Source organism: Lissotriton vulgaris, chromosome 3_2, assembly GCF_964263255.1.
Source record: "Lissotriton vulgaris chromosome 3_2, aLisVul1.2, whole genome shotgun sequence".
Classification (NCBI taxonomy): Eukaryota; Metazoa; Chordata; class Amphibia; order Caudata; family Salamandridae; genus Lissotriton; species Lissotriton vulgaris.
In genome coordinates this window covers 217,238,979-217,256,248 of record NC_141690.1, presented here as the reverse complement: position 1 = coordinate 217,256,248, position 17,270 = coordinate 217,238,979, and the positions used below count along the sequence as shown (strand labels likewise).

The 17,270-nt window shown below is 45.5% G+C and overlaps 1 pseudogene; it reads right to left on the bottom strand.

Annotated features, from left to right (window-relative positions):
• Nucleotides 1–4,976: 4,976 nt before the first annotated feature.
• LOC147725546 (protein S100-A11-like) lies at nt 4,977–5,220 on the bottom strand (annotated as a pseudogene).
• Nucleotides 5,221–17,270: the final 12,050 nt, after the last annotated feature.

Sequence of the window (17,270 nt, the reverse complement as noted above, 5' to 3'; positions counted from 1 at the left end):
ACCTACTTGCACGACCCAGCTCGCTACAGCAAGTGCCGAAGGAAGCCAACTGTCCAGCTGACCCACTGACCAGAAGCTGTCATCCTCCTGCCAAGAATCCAGCTCCAGTGTTTCTGTCTCCCCTTGCGGGGTGTTAGGAAATCAAGTCCTGTGAAAGAGATACGGACCTCTCTCATTCTAAAGGTATGGAGCTGATTAGAACCTAGAGAAACCTTTGGCAATTCTTGGCAAAACTAAACCTATGCTAAAGACACCACCTACTTCTTCCCTGGTACTAGACCTAGGTTAGGTACATTGGGGTAGGTGTATTTAGAAGCACTACTTGAGTATTTTAGCCTGTGTTATTTATGTATGTATTTTTATATATGTCATAGCAACAGACAATGCTATTACAGTATTATTTTATATTACTGTTTACGCTGTACGCATTTTACTTCACATTCTGTCTAACAATTGTAGCAGTTCATATCTCTTGCATGAGAAATAAGCATGTTCAATAAACCCCTTTCTATTGAAACGCCCGTCTCTATATTTCTATGCAACTCTGTTAAAACGAAGCATGCACGATTGACTGAGTGAACTAGTTATCTATTGTTTCCACAACTCTGAAGATATCTTTTCGATTCTAACAAAACAAACGAAACAAAGTTGTCATGTTTATGCGATTGTCAGAGACTAATCCCTTCTTGTTTATTCAAGAAAGTTTGTAGTGTCCTCTTAGTTAGCCGGCACACACACAATCAAGTTTAATATACTCGATAGAGACATACTGACCTCAGTCCTATGTCAAATCTAAAATGTATGTTATTCCAATGCGCAGAGCCTAGTGGGAATATAGGAACTACACTACATGGCGCCAAGCTGTTTGGTAAGGCACTACTTTAACGCAAGATACTAAAGTAACTCAGTCGTACTTTTCTCAGAGACCCTCTTTTTCCCGTAATACTTCAATAGACGTCTGGAGTGGGTAAAAGGGATAATATCCGCCATAGCTGAGTAGGACGAAAAATCCTATGTGTTAGTTTTTTGTTTGCTCAACGTTGAAGGATACAGTGTTCCAAAATATTGTGCACTTTATCTTTGCTCCCTTGAAACTTGCTCTGCAGTTTTCATTAAACAATGTCGAATAACGGCAACAACACCGAAACCGGTGGAGCTACAGGCGATAACGCCGACAGAGCTTTAAACTATACAGGTTTCCAAGAAACCGATGAGGATGCTATAGCCATTCCTCTAAATTTAAGGAAAGCACTCACTATTAAACGTATAAAACATAGTCTAACACCAAGAGGTTGTAGGGCAGTTTTTGTGATAGAGGCACATGAATATCACCAGACAGAGGTCTTCTATTCATGGATAGTCTTCCCAGAAGCAAATCCAGTAAAAACATATGTTTCACTCCTACAAAGAAGATGAACCACCGGATGAGTATATTCCTTTCAAGGATATAGAAATTCTACTCACATACCAGGAGAATGAGCTCTGGTGTAAAGGCGCCCAAAAAAACATTTAAATCACATTACCTGGCTCGGTTCACTAGGTAGACCAGGGTCAACGTGGCCGATTGTAGCCAGCTATACACCACATCCTTCAGAAAAGGGGGTGGTGCTGGACAGAGTATCTGAATTAAGCAGAACACTCCTACCCAGTCAACAGATCAGGGCTTGATCCATCACCGTTTTTTAGCTCACTGCACCATACCAGCTCAGAACCTGGCTACATGCAAACTAGTCTGTCCCTGGCCCAGTGCATCATGGGAACAGGGCAGACCAAACTACCAAGCCAATTCTTTTACTGGAAAGGAAACAAGCTTCCGGGGACCAGTTTCTGGCATTACAGCCGTCTTCGGCCCGGCTTGCTTGAATCCTGATGGTGCAGTGAGCAAGGGACTCATGTCTGAGCATACCCTTCCACGCTTATGGTGGACAAAACGATTCAGAAAAGGGGGTGGTGATGGACAGAGTATCTGAATTAAGCAGAACACTCCTACCCAGTCAACAGATCAGGGCTTGATCAATCACCGTTTTTTTTAGCTCACTGCACCATCCCAGCTCAGAACCTGGCTACATGCAAATTAGTCTGTCCCTGGCCCAGTGCATCATGGGAACAGGGCAGACCAAACTACCAAGCCACTCTTGTTGCAAAACATTGGCAGTGCAAAATGCACACAGTACAGCATTGATGAATAACATTGTGCGTAAAAAAATAAAACCACATTAGATATTTCTAACGGTTTCTTTTGTCAAAACATTGCACCAGAAAGGAGGTATTTGACCGCTTTCTCAATTTTGGGGACACAGATTCACTTCTGTCGCCTCCCTCAGGGATTTAAGAATAGTCCTGGGTTATTCTCAGCTAGGGTAACAGAGTTACTACAAATTTATGATGACGAGGCATTGTCATATGTCGATGACATCTATCTGACAGACGATGACATGGATAGACACTTGAACAGGGTGAACACCATTATATTAGGGTTCGCCTCTGAGGTGTATGAATTAATTTTTAAGAAATTAAGAATTGCCCATCCCAACGTCCTTTTCCTAGGATATGAACTATCACGTGAAGGCAAAAGCCTGACAGCCAACTTTTTAGAAAAATGTGCACTACTCCAACCTCCAAAAACGCTGAAAAACTTACAGACAATTCTAGGTTTCCCGAATTTCAGAAGAACTTACATTCTAAATTACGCAGAAAGAGTTAAACCTCTCTACAAATTAATCAAACCTGATTTTAAAACAGTAAATTGGACACAAAAACACACAGAAATTTTGCATTCAATCCAAACAGACATGTAGCAACAAAACATTTGCAAACACACGTAAATGTACGCAACCTAGTGATCCAAATCATTCTGGATCAATACGGATTCGCCTACTTAACTTTTAACGGAGGTGAAAAAGTACCAATAGCTTACAAATCACACTTGTACACACAAGTAGAAATGAAGTTCACTTCTACAGAAAAAATTCTGACAGCTTTTCAAACCACTGCAGCAAAAGAAAGAGCCCTAGCACAGGGGAAACACATTATGGTTGTAACTCCTGTACCTGCCTTAGAAGCAGTGACAAAAGCAAGCAGTCCAAATGCAAAAGCTGTACAACCGAGATGGATACAATGGGTTAATTCTCTTACTGCAACAGATGTTGAATACGTTTTTGATCCTTATTTGAAAACACAAGCATTTCTACAATACGAACAAGAATATCCTCTGCCTACTGAAATTCTGCCTCCTGATCAGTATGAATGTATAATTTATACTGACGGATCAGCTCAACCCGCTACGGTGGTAAACAAGCCTATAGTGCTGCGTGCGCGATCGATAAAGGTCGTTGGCGCAATGGAAAGTTTAGACCAATGGTCTCTAAAACTCAATCCTTAGGAGATTGTACAGGTCAGCGAGCTGAACTACAAGCATTCAAGATGACACTTGAGAATACGGATTGCAAATTCCCCACAATCATAGTGTGCGATTTGTTTTATTGTGTTCAATCTTACAATGAATTCTTGCAAAACTGGCTTCAAACGGTTTCAAACATGTGAAAGGTGGCACAATTAAGCATAAGATGCTTTGGGAACAAGTAAGCAGTTACGAGAAGGACTACAAAACACTCATGTGATACATGCGCTGAGTCATCAACCTGATAGCTTTCACATTGAAGGGAATTCATTGGCTGATGAAGCCACAAAGGCAGCTGTGCAAACGGTTTCTGTAGCTGCAATCACTCGTTCAAAAACAAAAATAGACAGAGAAATAATGCTATTTGTCAATGCTTCAAGCAAAGGCACTGGTAACATTTTACCAAACGGGTTTCCACTCAAATACTCGTATATAACTGATGCGGACAATGTTCCATTTGCTCGAGTCCATGGAGTGGGGAATAGAGTAATTCCAAACATGGAAAATAGATTAGGACTAATCCTAGCAGCACATGAAGGGCTGGCCTATGCACATGCAGGTGTTTCCGCCACAGAATCACTATTAAAACAGAGATACTGGTTGACACACATGAGGAAACAGACCAGAAACTATGTTTTGGAATGTGGGATATGCCAAAAGATTAAAGTCTCTACTGTGAAACATCCTGCGCAGACGCCCCTGCTAATTTCAGATAAACCATTAGCTTGCGTTTACCTGGATCACTGCGCTCCCTTACAGAGGGTTGGAAACTATGAATATATCATGGTCGCAGTAGATTCGTGCTCAAGGTACATTTAGATGTGGCCTCAGCGCTTGGCTGATGCTCGAACTGTTACAAAAGATTTGCGAATCTTTATTGGCACATACGCAGTCGGCACGCTACATTCTGACAAGGGTCCTGCATTTAGCTCTAGAGCTTGCAAGGAGACCATGGCCAATTTGGGCGTTGCTTTGCATTCAAATCCCAACAGGCTAATAATGTATCAGGCATGACAGTAGGCCCACGTGGTAGCCACGTTTGTATCCAATCCTTTCTGTGTAATGCCACTTCGGTGAGTGAGTGAAGCTTTCACTGCAACTGGCTGGCTATGTCTGCTCCTTGTGTGAAAGAATCTCTTGCCTGGGAGTCCCCTGCTTAGTGATGGATGACGGGATTGATAATTACTAAATCATTGCAGACTTGCCCCTTTGGCTTCTGAGTAGCTGCTGGCTTGCCCAGTGATTAAAGCACTGTGTAATAATAGCTGTTAGTCATACTTTTATTTATGTTGGTAACTGGACTGAGTCTGACATGACCCCCTCGAGGTGATCTGAAGCGTGTGGGGTCCAGTCAATACAAAAAAACAATGACTGTGTGTGCTCTGTGAGAAATGGCTCTGTGAGAAATGGCCCCCATTTTTAATGATTTATGCCGGTTTATGTTATGACAAATGTGTAATGATAATCTTTTGCCATAGATGGAATATAACTGTGTGAGCAAAAGTGCGATGTACGTCTGTACATCTGTGCATACTTGAGATCTGGCTTGGGTATGAGAGTTCTGGCTTTGTCTTATTCACAATATTACCTCATGGCAGGCAACACCCCAAATCAGGCTCAAAAACCCCTGGAAGTGAATCTGATTATCTTTCTTCACATCAACCCCACCTTCCAAAGATGCCATCATTTTCTTTTAAACTCTGGTCACAAAAACGTTCAAACTCGTCGGATGACGTTTTGCTGCGGTCCCCTTCCTTGGTGATTAGGTATTCCATGCAGCACTCCATTTCTGAAGGCAGATTGGTACACATCCATGCCATTGTGAAAGTTCAGGAAACGCCTGTCCTTTGTTTATCTACAAAAAGTATGCCTACAGCCCTACACAGCTTGCCTGGCATTGAACAGCAGAGTGATGATGTTCTAATCTTCAGGCTAGGCTGGGGTAATGTACTTTTCAGGGGAACAGTCGGTTATCGCTAAAATGGCTGCTACACTTGATATCTTGCATTGTCTGGTTCGGAATATCAATGGTAGGTGTGTGCAAAATACACATAATTGCCTTTCATGCAATTAATAGGAATTAGGTTTTAGGACGGTGAACTATTTGAAAAACGACTACTATGTCAAATCACTTAGAATGCAAATATGCCATGTAGCGGTAAAGTTACATCAAACGACTACAACACATCCAAAACGCCTCGGCACGACTGATCCTTGACATACCACGCCATGGCCACATCACCCCCCACCTGAGAAACCTGTACTGGCTCCCCGTCAACAAGAGGATCTCCTTTAAGCTCCTCACCCACGCACACAAGGCACTCCACAACACCGGACCAGCCTACCTCAACAGACGGCTCTCCTTCTACATCCCCAACTGCTGGCTATGCTCTGCTGACTTCTCACTCGCCACCGTCCCGCGCATCCGAAGAACAACCACTGGTGGGAGATCCTTCTCCTACCTCGCCGCCAAGACATGGAACACCCTCCCACTGAGCCTACGACAGACCCAAGACCTGCTGACCTTCAGGAGGATACTCAAGACCTGGCTGTTCGATCAGTAGCCCCCCCCAGCACCTTGAGATCCTTGCGTGTATGTAGTGAGCTTTACAAATGATTGATTGATTGATTGATTGATTGATTGATAGGCTTAATTAACCTTAACGTCAATGAATCTGGGCGTGGGAGGTGTCTCTGAAAAATGCACGAGTTGCTTGGGGTTTAGTAGCTCACGATGATTTTCACTGACCAGAAGTAGCTCCCACTACACAAATGGTTGGAGACCCCTGCTCTATGGAATATCACTCCATATGAGGTCCTTTTTGGGACAAGAATGTTGGTCGCGGACCTTGATTGTCAGACATCAGTGGTGGACCAAAAAGAGTTTGGCTCTTTTACAGGTCTTAAATGCACTAAGAACGAAACAAAGCAACGTGATTCTGAAGCCAACCACCACTGAAGAAAAACCAACCATCCCAGCAAGGCCTGTCTGGATCCCAAAACTTGGGGATCTAGTCAGAGAAAAGATCACGGACAAGAAGGACTTTGGGCCTTCTTACAGATAACCAGTACCTGTCCTAGCAATCCACGGATCTAGAACAGTTTTACTGCCGCCCCTTCCTGGTAAAAAGCAGAACAGGTTTGTGTCCATCGACCTGATAAAACCACACTATGTGACGGATACTAAGCAGTAGGCCAAGTGGACTCTGCCAATGTAGCAGGCGCACACCTCTAGCTACAATCCAAGAGGTTCAAACTGAGAGACTCATCACCTTTGAGGAATCTGCAGTGCGAAAAGAAGGACTATGCAACAAAGCTATGGAACTTGTACCTCTCGAGACCCAAATAACAGTTTGTCAAGAAACACCTGTCTACAATGAAGTAACAAGTGATCAAGTGGTTCCAGCGATTTCAACTAATCCTGATGCAATCCCAAAAATTGACATAACTGTCTCTGGCTATTTCATTAACTTTGATACATTTTCTGAGGATCCCAGCGAACCTGAAACAACGGCAACAAAAAGAACTTTCAAAGAACAAGCAAAATAACTTTTTCATCACTTGGAAAAAACATATCTGGTTTCACCATGGATTGAACTTTGGATTGTGTTGGGAACATTCTTTCTTCTACTTTGCTTAACTCTGGCAATAACTCTGGGTATGCTGATCAATGGAAGATTAAGCATGGGCGGAAAATCCGTTCCGCTCGCGGATTTTGCGGATTTTCGGGAAATCCGCAATCCGCGAGATTTGCGGATTTCCCGCAAAATCCGCAAATTCGCACGCAGCGGATTTTTTTGGCGGCGCGCGGCGTTGGTGATACAATTTTTGCGGCGCGCGGCGTTTATCATCGTTTGCCGAGTTGTTTTTTTCGATAGTTTGCGAGTGCTGCGCCATTTTGGATCTTGCTGTGTGATCCCGCGGGAATTGGCGAGCGCGATTACGTCATCGCGGCTTGCCAGCGAGAGTTTGTCAACGCGAGAACGGCGAGATCACGTCTCGCGGTACTTCGCAATTGCGAGATTTGAGATGCGGCGCGCGAAAATATAAATTTGCAATTCTGCACAAGAAATCCACCAGCAAGCAGCATAAACCTTCTAGAAATGATGATTTTTATGTGAATAACTCCTTAGTTTGACATTTGCCTGCACTTTTTTAGCGAGGAGTCCATTTTGGGGAGGGGGGCAGGGGGGTGGGAGGAAGGAAGTGCCCCATAGTCTTCAACTTCCTGTTCCTGTTCAGCAGGCTCCTCCCAGTGCTTTGTCCATCTCCTGGTCACTTTTCATTCGGATGTGGACCTGGAAGGATTACCTTTTGTGGATGCTGCTGGATCTTTGGATTTGAGGCCTTTTTGACTTTCTTTGGATCACTGTTGGATTAGAAATTTTACAAGTAAGTTTGTTTGGGGCATTACAGTTGCTGCAACTAAAATTTTGGGATTTTCGATTTTTGGGCTGTTTTGGGGCCTTTTCCCAGGGGTACTCAGTGGTGGGTGGACTGATTCTTTCTGTGGGTTGTCTTGAACTTAAACATCATGGAGGCCATAGATGAATTGGGATTGTGCTGATTTTTCTGTGTTTTTCGATTTTTTTTTTTTGTAAAATTTTGTGTTTTTCGATTTTTGACCTGTTGTTGGGGCCTTGACCAGGGGTATTTGAGTCTAGCATGGGCCTAGTCTTTCTGTGGGCTGTCTTGAATTTAAACATCATGGAGGCCATGGATGGAATGGGATTGTGCTGATTTTGCAGTGTTTTTCGATTTTTGGGGGTGTTCATGGGGAGGGACATGCCATGTGGCTGGTGGCCATTTTGAGTGCAGCTACAGGCACTTGCCATGTGCTGGCAGGCAAGTGGCCATTTTGAATGCAGGCTTTGTTGTTAGGCCTCCAACCATTTTGCCTACTTTTCAACCTTTATTTATGCCAGGGGTAGTGAGTCTTGCATGGGCCTAGTATTTCTGTGGGTTGTCTTGAATTTAAACATCATGGAGGCCATAGATGAATTGGGATTGTGCTGATTTTTCTGTGTTTTTCGATTTTTTTTTTTTGTAAAATTTTGTGTTTTTCGATTTTTGACCTGTTGTTGGGGCCTTGACCAGGGGTAGTGAGTGGTGCATGGGGCCTAGTCTTTCTGTGGGCTGTCTTGAATTTAAACATCATGGATGGAATGGGATTGTGCTGATTTTGCAGTGTTTTTCGATTTTTGGGGGTGTTCATGGGGAGGGACATGCCATGTGGCTGGTGGCCATTTTGAGTGCAGCTACAGGCACTGGCCATGTGCTGGCAGGCAAGTGGCCATTTTGAATGCAGGCTTTGTTGTTAGGCCTCCAACCATTTTGCCTACTTTTCAACCTTTATTTATGCCAGGGGTAGTGAGTCTTGCATGGGCCTAGTATTTCTGTGGGTTGTCTTGAATTTAAACATCATGGAGGCCATAGATGAATTGGGATTGTGCTGATTTTTCTGTGTTTTTCGATTTTTTTTTTTGTAAAATTTTGTGTTTTTCGATTTTTGACCTGTTGTTGGGGCCTTGACCAGGGGTAGTGAGTGGTGCATGGGGCCTAGTCTTTCTGTGGGCTGTCTTGAATTTAAACATCATGGATGGAATGGGATTGTGCTGATTTTGCAGTGTTTTTCGATTTTTGGGGGTGTTCATGGGGAGGGACATGCCATGTGGCTGGTGGCCATTTTGAGTGCAGCTACAGGCACTGGCCATGTGCTGGCAGGCAAGTGGCCATTTTGAATGCAGGCTTTGTTGTTAGGCCTCCAACCATTTTGCCTACTTTTCAACCTTTATTTATGCCAGGGGTAGTGAGTCTTGCATGGGCCTAGTATTTCTGTGGGTTGTCTTGAATTTAAACATCATGGAGGCCATAGATGAATTGGGATTGTGCTGATTTTTCTGTGTTTTTCGATTTTTTTTTTTGTAAAATTTTGTGTTTTTCGATTTTTGACCTGTTGTTGGGGCCTTGACCAGGGGTAGTGAGTGGTGCATGGGGCCTAGTCTTTCTGTGGGCTGTCTTGAATTTAAACATCATGGATGGAATGGGATTGTGCTGATTTTGCAGTGTTTTTCGATTTTTGGGGGTGTTCATGGGGAGGGACATGCCATGTGGCTGGTGGCCATTTTGAGTGCAGCTACAGGCACTGGCCATGTGCTGGCAGGCAAGTGGCCATTTTGAATGCAGGCTTTGTTGTTAGGCCTCCAACCATTTTGCCTACTTTTCAACCTTTATTTATGCCAGGGGTAGTGAGTCTTGCATGGGCCTAGTATTTCTGTGGGTTGTCTTGAATTTAAACATCATGGAGGCCATAGATGAATTGGGATTGTGCTGATTTTTCTGTGTTTTTCGATTTTTTTTTTTGTAAAATTTTGTGTTTTTCGATTTTTGACCTGTTGTTGGGGCCTTGACCAGGGGTAGTGAGTGGTGCATGGGGCCTAGTCTTTCTGTGGGCTGTCTTGAATTTAAACATCATGGATGGAATGGGATTGTGCTGATTTTGCAGTGTTTTTCGATTTTTGGGGGTGTTCATGGGGAGGGACATGCCATGTGGCTGGTGGCCATTTTGAGTGCAGCTACAGGCACTGGCCATGTGCTTGGCAGGCAAGTGGCCATTTTGAATGCAGGCTTTGTTGTTAGGCCTCCAACCATTTTGCCTACTTTTCAACCTTTATTTATGCCCAGGGGTAGTGAGTCTTGCATGGGCCTAGTCTTTCTGTGGGTTGTCTTGAATTTAAACATTATGGAGGGCATGGATGGATTGGGATTGTGCTGATTTTGCAGTGTTTTTCGATTTTTTTGTGCTCTATAACTGAACTGATGTTCCTCTGTCTTCCATTTTTTTTAGGTGCACAAGACTCAAGAGAACCACCAGTGCCAGGAAGAAGTCCTGCAGCGGTGTGTGTGTGCAGCATAACGTCACGCGACGTCACGTCTGGCCTCAGACAACTCTACAATTCGTGCAACTGCGGCCTGCTGTCTGACCTGCTCTGAAGAAGATGGCCCCAAAGAAAGTTCTCCGTAGCTCCTCTAGCAAGAAAGTTGCTAGTAAGGAGCAGAAGAAGCAAGTTACCAAGGAGGCTGGTGTGTCACCCGCCACTTTTTTTGGGAGCAAAAAAAAAAGTACGCCTGCAGCAGCAGGATCTGCTGGGGACCAACCTGAGAGCAGCACCCCTGCTCCATTGGGTTCAGTGCCTCCACCACCACGCCAACTTAAGTCAAAGCCCTTGAGTGCTTCAGAGGCAGTCAGTGTACTTCTCCAATCACCATCGACCAGTGATGTTGGCTCATCGCAAGAAAGTAGCAGCAATGTCCCTGAATCAACACAGGTTGTTGTAACTCATCTGACAAGTGTTGAACAACCACAGCCGCAACAACAACACCATGTGCAAGTACACGCCCAAGTACATGTGGAAGGAGAGGCAGCAAAAGGAGATGCGCAAGCAAAGGTGCATGGACGTTCACAAGTGCCCACAATAGTTGTTCCTCCCGAAGTAGGGGCACATTTGGAAATCGACAATGAAGCTGAGGTATCATTGGAAGCCACTCCTCCTGATGATCATTCATTGTCTTCCACATCCCTAGCAAGGAAAAGATCAAGGGGGGTGTCTACATCTTCTTCAAGCCCACCTCGTTCTGGTGCAAGTGATCTGTCTTGGGAACCACGACAACTGCGGTCTGACAGTGAGGCAGAGGCACACCATGATCTGCCACCGGTACCTAAGCGTAAAAGGAAGGTCGTCCAAAAACTCAAACCTATGGAGTGTGATGAGGCTCAACAAGAAGTGACAGATACTGCTGGTGATGAAGCCTCTCACGATGACGACGAGCCAGTCATCACAAAGGTCACTGCAGCCCCACCGGGCATGCAGCAAAGAGACATTTTGACCCTATCCCGAGAAGCTGCTGAGCGTGATGATGATGTCGGCGAGGAGGCAATGGAAATGGAATCATTAGATTTGGAGTTAAGTAGTACACCAAAACCTACCGCTTCCATATTTCTTCCTCGCAAGAAGGTACCCACCTCGTCCTCGACCTCAATTCGTGGTGGTGAAAGTGCAAAACGTACTGAAGTTCGGCAATCCACATCCTCCACTTCATCTGTCATTAGCAGCAGGACCACCACCACCAGTATCGACGCCTCCTCCGGCGGCGGCCCCCGAAGACATTTCAAGTCTCCAGTTTGGGACTTCTTTAGTGTTTGCCCAAAAAAGGAAAACGTAGCCATTTGTAGCCTTTGTAAGCTTCGATATAGTCGTGGTAAGCTTGGTTCTAACTATGGTACCGGAGGCCAGAGAGGTCATCTTGAGAGAAGGCACCCTGTCCAATGGTTTCCGCACCTAGAGGCGGTCAAGAAAGCCGGAATTGCACGTAATGAAAACGTTGATTTGTCATCTGCTGATGACGAGGAGGTAGAAGAAGACGATCCAAACACTTCACTTACACCCAGTTCCCATGTCAGCAGCACACCCCATGGGAGCCACACTAAGAGTGTGGGAGAGAGTGAGACATCAATGCGGAAAAGTTCATCAGCGAGCGTAACTGGGTCGAAGAGATCATCATCCCGTAAATCATTGGTCCAGGGCAACATTAAAAAGATGTTGTTTACAGAAGCGCAATATGAACGCAACCACCCAATGACCCGTCTGTATAACACTAAGCTGGCTAAAATGCTAGCTCTGGACCTTCTCCCTTTTTCTTTTGTCGAAGGGGTTGGTTTTCTAGAATTAGTGACAGCGCTCTGCCCTAAATGGAAGGTTCCTAGCCGGTTCTATTTTGCCCGAGTTGCGGTTCCAGCACTACATGAAGATGTTCTGAAGGCGATTGGGGCAGCTTTGCAGAAGAGTGCTGTTCACACTATACATCTGACAACAGACATGTGGACCAGTGGCGCAGGCGCTGATTACATGTGCATCACTGCACACTGGGTCTCTTTTTCAGGGGCTAAAGCAAAGCTAAACTCAGGTGTTGACACTAACATTGTTTTTAAAGGTGCTCGGAAACATGCAACACTAGCCATGTTTGGTTTGGAGAAACGTCACACAGCAGAAAACATTTTGGATGTCTTTAACACAAAGGTCCTTAACTGTCTGTCCCCACTAAAACGCAAGGTTGGTTATGTTTCCACGGACAATGGCTCCAATATAGTTAAGGCCATGAGGGACGGTTACTATTTCAGAGTGCCGTGTTTGGCGCACTGTATAAACCTGGTTGTCCAAAAATTCTTGGGTAATAAACTCAGTGCAGCGTCCAGTGTATTGGAGAACTGCCGAAAAATTTGCAAGCATTTCAGGCATTCTTTTAAGGCCCGCAAGCAGCTGAGGAGCATGCTATATCAATGTCAAATGCCAGTGAAAGCACTCATCCAGGAGGTGGTAACACGTTGGAACTCAACCTTCTACATGCTTGAGCGTCTGTATGAGCAGTATACGCAACTCGATCAATATTTCTTGAAAGAGGGTATAGAGGAGCTGAGGATGGGTGGGCCGCAATGGAACATAGTTGAAAGCCTAACACGCATGCTTCGTCCTTTTGAGGTCTTCACGCGTGCAGTCAGCAAGGAGGACTCTAATTTGGGAAAAGCTATCCCATTGTTGTACATGCTGGAGGACCAACTGAAGGAGGTGTGTTCTGTGTTTCGAAAAGATGACAAAAAGAAAGACTCTTCTTTGCTTCTGGCTGAGCAATTATTAGAGCTCCTACAAGGTGATGAACGTCTTCAAAAGATCCACTCAGAACAGCATTACATTTGTGCTACTATTCTGGATCCACGCTACAAAAAGGCGCTGGCAGGCAGAGCATTCTTTCCTTTTGCTGATGAAGATGTTACAAAGTACAAACGTTGGCTAGCCTTGTCAGCCAAGAAGTTTGAAACAGAACGGCTGGAAATTGAAGGAAATGGCAGTACATCAGCAGGCCATCCCCAGTCAAAACAATCCACTTCTGCACCTGTGGCTGTGGCACAAGTGACCTCTCAGCCGTTAAAGACACCGGCAACCGCATCATCTGCACGAAAGACAGCAGAAACATTGGAGGCTGAAGAGGATTGGCTAGCTCTGCGTGGGTTTGGTTCTCAAAAGGCCAGAGGCACAGCAAGAGCTACGCAAAGTGGAGGAACCTTGGAGGAGGACCTTGAGTCGATGGTGAAGGACTATCTGAATGACTCCACAGAGGTCTATGTTAATTCTGACCCATTGGCGTATTGGCATGGGAAAAAAGAATTGTGGCCACAGCTCACCAACCTGGCTTTAAACTACTTGTCTTGCCCACTCGCAAGTGTGTCTTCTGAACGGGTTTTCAGTGCGGCTGGTGGGATTGTAACTCCCAAACGGAGCCGCCTCTCGCCCAAAAATGTGGAGAGGTTAACAATGATCAAGATGAATCAGCACCTCATACCACCAGATATAAGAGTACGAGAGAGCGTGCCGGATGAAGAGGAGGTGGCCAGCACCATAGATGAGGGAATTTCTACTCTGTCAGGTGGCACTGACCTCACCCGGGCTGAATTCGCAGAGTATGATGACGAAGCCTTATTCTTATTCCTGGACCGTGATTCCGACTTCGAGCCCTGAAAATGAGACAACGAATCAATAACTTTCTTTTTCATCCTTATTCACTTTTATTCCTGTGTGTCTGTCTTTCTTTGTTGTGCACAGTTAATATAATTCAAACTTTAATCAGATTATCACAAAGACAAGCCCATCAGCAGAACTGTCTTCACTTGTTTGCTAATTTATTTGAAGGTGCCGCAGTCTGCATTCCTCAGGTTCACAAGTTCAGAAGAACATGCTCCTCTATCCTCCTCCTCCAGACTCCTATTTCCATCAAAGCAGAGGGCTGGTTTACGCCCAATGAAGAAAGACTCAGCACTTGTGGGGGTGTTGTTCTACCTCTTTGCAGGTGAGTTGACGGGTCTGGGGCCATTGCTGGGAAGCACTAAAAGTGGTTTGTGCCAAATCCGAGGCGGAAATTTTTTTGTGTTTTTGATGACTTGCTTGCCTTTGAGGTGCTCTTAGGGGGGGTTCCGTCTGTTTGTGGGTGAGTTTCATGGTCTGAGAGCATTGCTGGGACACTCTAATCTTGATTGCATTTGCTTTTCAGGAAATCCGTCGTGCCAACCCCGACTTATGGCCTAGCTACGCAGCGCGTTTGGACCGAAGGCCCAGAAATATTGCAAGTATGAGATTTTGCTTTTGGCCTGTTTGGGGGTGTTATGCTTCTTGGCGGGTGGGTTGCCGGGTCTTGGGGCATTCCTGGGAAGGTCTAATACCGGGTAGAAGTGGTTGGGACAAAATCCAGGCCGATTTTTTTTGGGCTATTTCAGACATTTTGCTCTATGTAGCGTTTTCGGGGGCCTGTTTGGGGGGCTTCCTGGTGTTTGCGGGTGAGTTTCGTGGTCTGGGAGCACTGCTGGGACACTCTAATCTTGATTGCATTTGCTTTTCAGGAAATCCGTTGTGCCAACCCCGACTTATGGCCTAGCTACGCAGCGCGTTTGGACCGAAGGCCCAGAAATATTGCAAGTATGAGATTTTGCTTTTGGCCTGTTTGGGGGTGTTATGCTTCTTGGCGGGTGGGTTGCCGGGTCTTGGGGCATTCCTGGGAAGGTCTAATACCGGGTAGAAGTGGTTGGGACAAAATCCAGGCCGATTTTTTTTTTGGGCTATTTCTGACATTTTGCTCTATGTAGCGTTTTCGGGGGCCTGTTTGGGGGGCTTGCTGGTGTTTGCGGGTGAGTTTCGTGGTCTGGGAGCACTGCTGGGACACTCTAATCTTGATTGCATTTGCTTTTCAGGAAATCCGTCGTGCCAACCCCGACTTATGGCCTAGCTACGCAGCGCGTTTGGACCGAAGGCCCAGAAATATTGCAAGTATGAGATTTTGCTTTTGGCCTGTTTGGGGGTGTTATGCTTCTTGGCGGGTGGGTTGCCGGGTCTTGGGGCATTCCTGGGAAGGTCTAATACCGGGTAGAAGTGGTTGGGACAAAATCCAGGCCGATTTTTTTTTGGGCTATTTCTGACATTTTGCTCTATGTAGCGTTTTCGGGGGCCTGTTTGGGGGGCTTCCTGGTGTTTGCGGGTGAGTTTCGTGGTGTGGGAGCACTGCTGGCTATATATACTTTACTTTGCAAGAGGTTTGAAGCAAATCCATGGTGGCTGAGGGGACTTAGGGCCTAGCTGCAGAGCGCGCGCGGAGTGATTTGGGAAATTTGTGAAAAAGTGACTAAGTCCCCATTTTTGTACTTTTGCTCTTTGGCTGTTTGGGGGTCTTCTACTCGTTTTCTCCTGGGTTGACGGCTCTGGGGCCATTGCTGGGAAGCTCTAATACCGGATAAAAGTGTTTTGGACCAAATCCCAGGCGGAATTTTTTTTGTGTTTTTGATGACTTGCTTGCCTTTGAGGTGCTCTTAGGGGGGGTTCCGTCTGTTTGCGGGTGAGTTTCGTGGTCTGGGAGCACTGCTGGGACACTCTAATCTTGATTGCATTTGCTTTTCAGGAAATCCGTCGTGCCAACCCCGACTTATGGCCTAGCTACGCAGCGCGTTTGGACCGAAGGCCCAGAAATATTGCAAGTATGAGATTTTGCTTTTGGCCTGTTTGGGGGTGTTATGCTTCTTGGCGGGTGGGTTGCCGGGTCTTGGGGCATTCCTGGGAAGGTCTAATACCGGGTAGAAGTGGTTGGGACAAAATCCAGGCCGATTTTTTTTTTGGGCTATTTCTGACATTTTGCTCTATGTAGCGTTTTCGGGGGCCTGTTTGGGGGGCTTCCTGGTGTTTGTGGGTGAGTTTCGTGGTCTGGGAGCACTGCTGGGACACTCTAATCTTGATTGCATTTGCTTTTCAGGAAATCCGTCGTGCCAACCCCGACTTATGGCCTAGCTACGCAGCGCGTTTGGACAGAAGGCCCAGAAATATTGCAAGTATGAGATTTTGCTTTTGGCCTGTTTGGGGGTGTTATGCTTCTTGGCGGGTGGGTTGCCGGGTCTTGGGGCATTCCTGGGAAGGTCTAATACCGGGTAGAAGTGGTTGGGACAAAATCCGCGCGGAAAAGCCTTTAGTTTTGGCACTTTTTGTAACTTAGGGTTCGTTAGGGTTAGCCCTAGCAGCAGGATTGCATGTGTATCGGGGTGTTCTAGATTTTTCAAACTGAGTTCTGGGGTCTTAGAGCACTCGTGAGAATGTGTAATTTTGGTTGCAAGTCATTTGAAGAAAATCCATGGTGGGAAAGGGGGGATTTGGCACAGTTAAAGAAAGCCTTTGCCACTATTCTTAACTTAGGGTTCGTTAGGGTTAGCAGTATTTCTATTGCATGTGTTTGAGTGGGGGGGATTTCGAGTCTTGGAGCGATGCTGGCTATGGCTACTTTTGCTTGGTTGCTTGCAAGTGGTTTGAATACAATCCACGGGGGGTAATGGGTAATTAGGGTACTTCGGCCTACTTTTACTTTCAAAGTAAGTTTTGTCTCCAGTTTTCTGCTAGGCCTCGTTTTTTGGGTGGGAGCACTGCTAGGAAGATCTATTTTTGTTCTAAAACACAGTTTACAGTACACCTAGCTTGAGGGGCAAGATCCGCTACATTAATTTGCCCATACTTACTTATCCTTCAAAAGGTGACTCAGAGTACGCACTTTCAAAAACATTGTACTGTCTGTCTACTAGGAAAAACAAATTGTGACTTTTTGCACTCCACAGCCTACATACCTTATATTTATTTATCAGTGGTGTTGTAATATTATATCACTTCCTGTTTTTCGTTGAATAATTACAGGCCGGGTTTCAGTCTCTGCAATGGGGAAAAAAGGATGGAGTCAGGCTTCACAGTAGCGAGCCACAATTCAGCATCAGGCAGGCAGTGGACAGGGTGTCTTCTGG